The sequence below is a fragment of the Parasteatoda tepidariorum genome, chromosome 6 (assembly GCF_043381705.1).
Source record: "Parasteatoda tepidariorum isolate YZ-2023 chromosome 6, CAS_Ptep_4.0, whole genome shotgun sequence".
Lineage (NCBI taxonomy): Eukaryota > Metazoa > Arthropoda > Arachnida > Araneae > Theridiidae > Parasteatoda > Parasteatoda tepidariorum.
In genome coordinates this window covers 11880903-11888934 of record NC_092209.1, presented here as the reverse complement: position 1 = coordinate 11888934, position 8032 = coordinate 11880903, and the positions used below count along the sequence as shown (strand labels likewise).

The following is an 8032-nucleotide window of genomic DNA, read 5'->3' as shown; positions in this document are numbered from 1 at the left end:
TCTATCGCTCTTTTGATTAAAAAAAGGCTTGATTTTTTTTCATTAAAAAAAGGGACCATGATTTATCAAAGCTCCAATTATAGAAGAATTTTATTGGTTGCTAATATTCTTAAAATCGTGTTGAGTTTTACTTTACTCACTTTGCCAACAATTTTTTTCGTCAGATGCTAGATGTTAGTTTGTCGGCGAGAACATATATGGTTTCTTCAAAAGTTTAAATTCTACCCCATTTTATGCGAACCTTTAAAATACAAAAAATGGAAACTAACTGCGATTTTATATTTGGAATTTAGGTCATGTCATGAGGCATTCATCGAATATCCGATCATAAAATATCCTCCAATATAAGATCAATATACAGAAAAACTTAAATGGGCATAACTGTAAATAGAAAACTGTCACAAACTGTCAATCCAAAAAAAACAAAAAATGAAAATAAATAAATAAAACATAAAACTTAATTATTTTTTTCCTTTCTAAATTCTATCATATCTGTGAGGAAGGATCCTTCTTATTTCACAATTTTAATTTTTTTTATTTTAAAAGACAAAATTTCAATTATTTACAGATTTGGAAACATACATGGGAACGTTATTTTAAAGTAATATGTAAAAGTTCAAGTACTTTAAGCGAAAGAAACGACTAAAACGTTTTGATTTTAAAAAATAACGAGTAAAAGTACAAGTACTTTAAGCAAAAGAAACGAAGTAAAAAGTAAAAAGTTTTGATTTTAAAAAGTAACGAGTAAAAATGCAAGTACTTTAAGCAAAAGAGACGAAGTAAAAAGTAAAAAGTTTTGATTTTAAAAAATAACGAGTAAAAATGCAAGTACTTTAAGCAAAAGAGACGAAATAAAAAGTTTTGATTTTAAAAAGTAACGAATACATGCACTTTAAGAAAAAGTAATGAGTAAAAATTTTGATTTTAAAAGTGACGAGTAAAAAGATAAAATTGTTTTGATTTTTAAAAATAACGAGTAAAAGTACAAGTACCAAAAGAGACGAAGTAAAAAGTTAAAAGTTTTGATTTTAAAAAGTAACGAATACATGCACTTTAAGAAAAAGTAATGAGTAAAAAGTTTTGATTTTAAAAGTGACGAGTAAAAAGATAAAATTGTTTTGATTTTAAAAAATAACGAGTAAAAGTACAAGTACTTTAAGCAAAAGAGACGAAGTAAAAAGTAAAAAGTTTTGATTTTAAAAAATAACGAGTAAAAATACAAGTACTTTAAGCAAAGGAGACGAAATAGAAAGTTTTGATTTTAAAAAGTAACGAATACATGTACTTTAAGAAAAAGTAATGAGTGAAAAGTTTTGATTTTAAAAGTGACGAGTAAAAAGAAAAAAGTTTTGATTTTAAAAATAAAAAAGTAAAAATTTTAAACTACATTTCGAGGAAATCGAAAATTCCAAGTAACCTTAAATTTCATTAAAAACATGCAAGAAAAATGCAATTTAAATTGCATTGCATTTTAATTAAAATGCATGAAAATAATGGTTAATGCATGAAAATAATGCATGAAAATGTTATAAAATTCATTGAAATAGTGAGCGTTGAAAATATCCAGGAACAAAACCAGAAACAAAGAATCATTGTTTGCATATAAGAGTTAGTTTATTAATTTTAAAGCTACAAATAATTAGGAATTTTGTTTTTACTTTTGAAATTCGTAGTATTAAATTAATATATTGAATTAATTTGATAAATATTATATTTTTGTTTAAAAAAAATAAGTAAGAAAAGTATTCAGGTAATCAGTTATTCTATTCAGGCAATCAATTGAATTAAAAATTAGATTACGTTTTTTAAAAAGTTAAAAATATAATTTTTAATATTGATGATTTATTAATTTGCGATTTATATTTTCCATATTGAATTCATCAACAAAAATTGAGCATTGAAGTTTTATTTTTAAAATTTGTTTATATGATGATCGAAAGAAAACGAAGAAAAAAAATTGCTATTCAAAATCGAAGAATTTTTTTTTTACAGAAAGATCAAGGAATTTCTCTGAAATTTCTTTGCATTGCTTACTATATTTTAATTAAATGAAGTACAACTTTTATATTTTGAAACTTGAATGCTAAAAAATCAAGTAATACTCTTGATATAAATTTATATTAATATCAACAACGGGCCGCTTGATTGAAATAATTCTAAGAATAGGAAATAATTGGTTCTGGTTCTGTCAGAAATAAAGTAAAGACGAATAATTTGTTATTTTTCGAGATTGTCCGAGGGTTGTTATTTATATTTCTGTCCTAATAATGAAAAAACAAATATGTAGGATCGAAATTGGTTCTATTGTTTTTCAAAATATTCTTCATGATGATCAGTACACTTTTGCATGCGTTTGAACCAATTTTCAACTTTTTCCAGTCCGACTGAGGTAACTCCAAAACATGCGTTTTGAATACATCAACCGCTTCTTCGGGGGTCGAAAATCGTTGTCCACGTAATTTATTTTTGATGTGTGGGAATAAGAAGAAGTCATTGGGTGCCAAATCAGGGCTGTACGGCGGATGACCCATCAGTTCGATCTTTCGCTCCGTCAGAAATGCCTTTGTTTGAGTCGATGTGTGAGAGCTCGCATTGTCATGATGAAGAATGATTCGCCTGTTCTTCTGCTTTTTTCGAATTTCTCCGATGACTTCTGGCAAACAAATGGTCGTGTACCATTCAGAATTGACCGTCCTGCGTTGCTCTAACGCCACTGTTGCCACATGACCGTTAATGCCGAAGAAACAGGCAATCATTTGTTTCGATGTGCTTCTTCCTCGAACAACTTTTGTTGGTTTTGCCTCGTCTTGGAAGACCCATACAGTTGATTGCTGTTTTGTTTCCGGCTCATATGCATAGATCCATGATTCGTCACCTGTGTAGATGTTATACACAGCCTTTGATGTACCTTGAACGTATTTTTCCAACATTTCCTTGCACCAATCGACACGAGCCTTTTTTTGAGCGTTTGTCAGATTATGCGGGATCCAACGCGAACAAATTTTTTTTACGCTCAAATGTTCATGCAATATTTTATTGATGCTAGTCATACTAATGTCCAAAGACGCCTCTATCTCACGGTATGTCACATGACGATCTTGCTTTATCAGTTCACGCACAGCATCGATCTTTTCTGGCACAACAACGGATTTTGGACGACCTGCACGGGATTCGTCCTGGATCGAACATCGACCACGATTAAATTCGTTATACCAATTTTTTACAGTGCTGTAGGATGGCGCTTTATCGCTGAATAAAGAATTAAGTTCATCGAAGCACTCTTGTAATCAATTATTTAACTACACATTATGAAAAATAATGGCACGAAAATGTTCACGATTCAATTCCATTTTTTGAAAGAGAAGAATTTTTCAACTGTCAACAACACAAAAGAAGCTATAATGGCAAATCGTCTGCTGAATTTATGTTTAAAAATATCAAACTTTCGATTAAAATCGTCTGCGGTCGCCTAGCAACACTTACTGTTGCCAAGGCCAGAAATATAAATACCAACCCTCGTATATAAAATACAACTACAAAACTAGTTCAAAATTGATATTTATTTATAATGTTTTTATTATTTTTTATTTATTTTTTCTTATCTTCAGTCACAAAAATACGTGACTGCTAAAAATTATAATTTTACTGCAATTAGTTTTTCCTTTACATTTAAAAATCCAAAAAAAAAAGGTCAAAACAAACTATTTAAATACTCTGAAACTAATTCAAAATTTAAGCAAACTGAGAAGAATCATTCTTTTTCAGAAACTATAACAGTGCTTACTAACTTCAAAGATCGTCAGATAATCTAAACGAAATATTAAGAAAATGTTAAAATGACTGTCGTTTTGCGAGATCATTTTTTTTAATGACGTTCATAAATTCTTTAAGCACTTAGACTAATATGTTTTAGTTTTTAAAAATATTTAAACTTTTGAAAAGAATAATTTTTCCAGCCTCAAGTCTTAAAGTGAAGTAGATCTCAATATTTTTTAAATATTATAATTATTTAAATTATCTAAAGCAAATTAAAAATTAGGAAAATCTGAAAATTTAGAATTTCTTCTTAGCCCGCAACTTTGACCTTGATCACACCCAAAAAAATTCCCTAAAATTTAAAAATTGAGTGATGCTGTCCTAAGTAAGTTTTTACAGAACTTCTTTAACATAAAAGACTCAAATAATTCCACTATTCAAATTTTATTGATAACGCAATGTTAAACTATCAATACATACATGAGTTACATAATTATACAACTAAGATATACATGAATTATTAATACATATGACATATAAAAAAAGCACATAAGTATTTTCTTAATTTAACGAAAAAGGGACTAGATGGCAAAGTATTTTTTAGTGATGAGCGCAAGCAAAATACTCACATCAGGAGGGCCAAAAAATTTGGTGCTGCTCCTGGTGACTTCAATCGAAGCTCAAGGTTGTCCATCTCTGTGGTTTCTGATTAACAATTAAGAAAAAGAACCCCCCGAAAGTTTCCACAGGAAGAAATTTGGGTCTGAAATTCGGAAAAATGACCCTGTTGGCCCCCAAGCTATAGGAGAGAAAATTTGAAGCTCCGAAAGTCCGGCAACACTTTTTCTGAAGTAATAAAGATAAGATCGAATGACGTTTGAATTAAAAGTATTTTCCCATTGGTCAGCAAAGGGACATACGTCACCTCTGAAGGGAATGATTTTGTTGCAGTTTCCGCCTTGAAATTCAGTGCAGAACCAGTTATCCGGAAATCAGAAAACCGGAAAACCAAAAAACTGGAACGAAATTCGAGAATTTTCCCGCCATTTTTTTTTTAAAAAAAAAAATTTTTCTTTATAAGATTTTAGGATTTTTCTTCTTTTTTGAAAGATGTTTACCTTACCATCATTTTGGGAATAATCATTAGTGTATTACTTTATCGTTTTTTCTTCTTTTTAAGATTATTTCCAACTATTTTCGTTTTTTTAGTTGGGTTTAACAATAAAAAAACGGCTTTTTGTATCGATTCAGAAAACCGGAAAAACCAGTTATCCGGAATCGCGATGGTCCCGATCGTTCCGGATAATCGATTCCCTACTGTAATGACTTTTTTTTTATTCTTTCTTTTTTCTTTAAAACCGAGAACTGAAGGGTTCTATCAGAACATTTTGTTTCTGATAGAAACAAAATTAATTAAGCACGTGGGGATGGTTGTTATTTACTAGGAATTTGCCATCGGTTATGCTATGAACTTCAACCTCTTTGCACCCCCCGTTGTGGTCAGTTGTAAGAAAAGGAAAATAAAAAACTATCTTCCTTAGAGAGAAAGAAAATATAATACATTAAATTTATATCTTAAAAGGGAAATAATTTCTTACAATTCTTAAAAAAAAATTGTTGTGGAGGAAAATTAAATAAAAAAAAATTATAAAAATATTCTTTTGAAATTCGACGATTTCTTTTGACATTTTCGTTACAAATACTTGCATTTTTATTAAGTAAAAGTACTGAATTTAAAAAGTAACGAAGTACAAGTAAAAGTACTTTTCACTTTATTACTTTCGTTACAAAAAACGAAAGTTTAAAGTATTGCCATGGTAGTGAAATATCAGAATAGGAAATATTTGTCTGGTAATGAAATACCAATAGGAAATATTTTAAAATAGCATTGAGTTTATCGATTTCGCTAAATATTATTCGCTCTCTTATATATACAAAAACCGCAAATGTAATCTTGATAAGCAAAATAGTCAAATCATTCTTTAAAATTTTATCCTGAGATACAATGCAATTTAATTTTAAACAAAGGAAAACATCACGAATCTATTTTACATTAACATTTCTATTTTTACTTTATTCTATTAAAGTGATAAATTTGCTGCGTTTGCAAAGCTAAACATTTTTCGTAAAATTGTAGAAAGTGGTTTTCACTGATGGTAAAAAATAATGAGCAAGAATTGACGTATACGACAATGATGACACATTTACATTTGACATCAACTCTAGATTCTCTAAAGATATCCGTAAATTCTGACGATATTTATGGATACTGTGTAGCATCGTTATGCAACTCTCTTTTAAAGATTTTATAAATAGTTTTACATTCTTGTAATTCCTTCTTTTCATTCTTGTATTGTCAGACGAAACTTCATTCTTCGCATTCACTGACACGAGAGTGGTGAATGTTTTGTGAGTATTAATATTTTTTTTTTATCGAAGATTTGTTTATAAATACATCATAAGTAGATTTACTGGCTAAATGTTTAATTGCAGTGTTGAAAACAGTGCTCAAAATCTCTAACATTTGAGGTTTTACAGAAGTTATTTTTTCCAGTTTTGATGCACTTAAGTAGATATTGCGAAAAGGAATTGCATCTATTAAAACGTATTTAAAACTTTAGTACATGGTACAATCAGTATTCAGTACGGTCTAAAAGAACATATTTGAAACTTCAGTACATAGCTACGAAAATTTGTGATCTTTTATATGTCTTCAAAGATGCTAATTTGCTCCGGACAGCAAATCTTCTAGTCTTTTAATGTATGATTCTTGGTTTAGCAAATTCAATTAATAGGGTTCTTACTTATCGCTTCTTCTAAATAATTCAAAGGCATATAATGGTACTCCAGTTTTTTTTTTTAACATTTAGGCCGTGTTGATCCTTTCAAAAAGTTTGCAAAATTAGCCGAAAATTTACGAATTTCAGTTTGTAGTTCTCTGCCGTTTTATAAAAATATTTTGTCAATTCTGGAGTAGATGGCATCTCTGGGTCTATTTTAATTATTTCTATGTAGTGGTGGACGAAATCTTTTTTATTAAATTTTAAAGGGCTTCCAACTTTCTACGCTTTATAAGAAAACTTCTTCTAATGGTAGCTAAGTTTATAATTTAATACATTATTCTTTTTTAAGAAAATTTTCCCTATCACTGCATATAAATGACTTTAAAGTTCATGTAAAACGCTAAGTTCCAGCTGTTGCTTTAAACATATAGGCAACGTTACCGAAAATTCTAAGGGCTTCAATATTTTATTGTCTAAGAGAGTCTTCTATAAAATTTTTTACGAAAAGAGTAGAAGTTTGCAGTCCTGAATGATTTATTAAAATATAACACATATTTTATGATATACGTGGATAATCATTTAATAGGAAAAATATCTTCTAAACGTACTCAAATCCTATAGTTATTTGAGGCATATGCAGTAGAGATATGACGTAACAGGCATCTTTTTAATAACAGGTCACAGTTGTTACCGTGCAGAATCATACCTCTTAATAACAGGTCTTTGTCAATTGTTTTTTATCAATTGTTTTTTATTTGAGATATTCGACGGAATCTTTTTTATTCGTAACTAATACATATTCTTCTCTTATTTATTTATATGTATTTTATCACCTTTTTATGGGTCAAAAATTAAGTGAAAATATTTTTCAAATTAATTTTGTCAATATTAGGAAGGCAACTAAAATATATTTATTTCCCTATTATTTTTTTAGTACTTTAGATAAATTGTTTTGATTATGTCTCAGATAAGTAGATGATATTTGAAAGATAAGTAGATGAAAATTTGAAAGATAAAATTCCTAAGTATTTTATAATGATCGAAAAGTTTTGAAAAACGTTTTCGTTAGAGTGTGAAATAGTGAACAAATAGTGAATAATGATAAAAATAATAATTTTAAAAAAAACTTAACCATTTTCACTGCGAAATAAAGTATGTAAAAAAATTCTTTTACCAAAATTTGAATCTTTTTACCAAACCTTAAATAATTTAGGAAGCTTACGGAATTTAAGACATTGATTTCTGAGCATACTATACAATATTACGATTTATTATTTTTAAAGAAAAGAAAATTAGAAGCTACGCATTGCATTTTGTATATGTAAGGATCTATGTAATATATATATATATATATATATATAGTGAATTCGCGATAACTCGAATCTGATAGGACTGACGAAAAACTTCGACATATCGGAAGTTCGATTTACCGTTAGTTTCGGTTTTGGACTTTCAAAATATTGTCGGATTATTTAATTAATGCTTATTAATTA

General features: G+C 28.6%; 1 protein-coding gene across 1 annotated transcript in view; it reads left to right on the top strand.

The window, feature by feature from the left end:
- Positions 1 to 6050: 6050 nt before the first annotated feature.
- Positions 6051 to 8032, top strand: part of LOC107455072 (putative inorganic phosphate cotransporter) — a 33861-nt gene continuing 31879 nt past the window's right edge. Inside the window, exon 1 of the mRNA XM_021145937.3 lies at positions 6051 to 6165. The gene's annotated coding sequence lies outside the window, so the exon portion shown is untranslated. The remainder of the gene's footprint in view (positions 6166 to 8032) is intronic.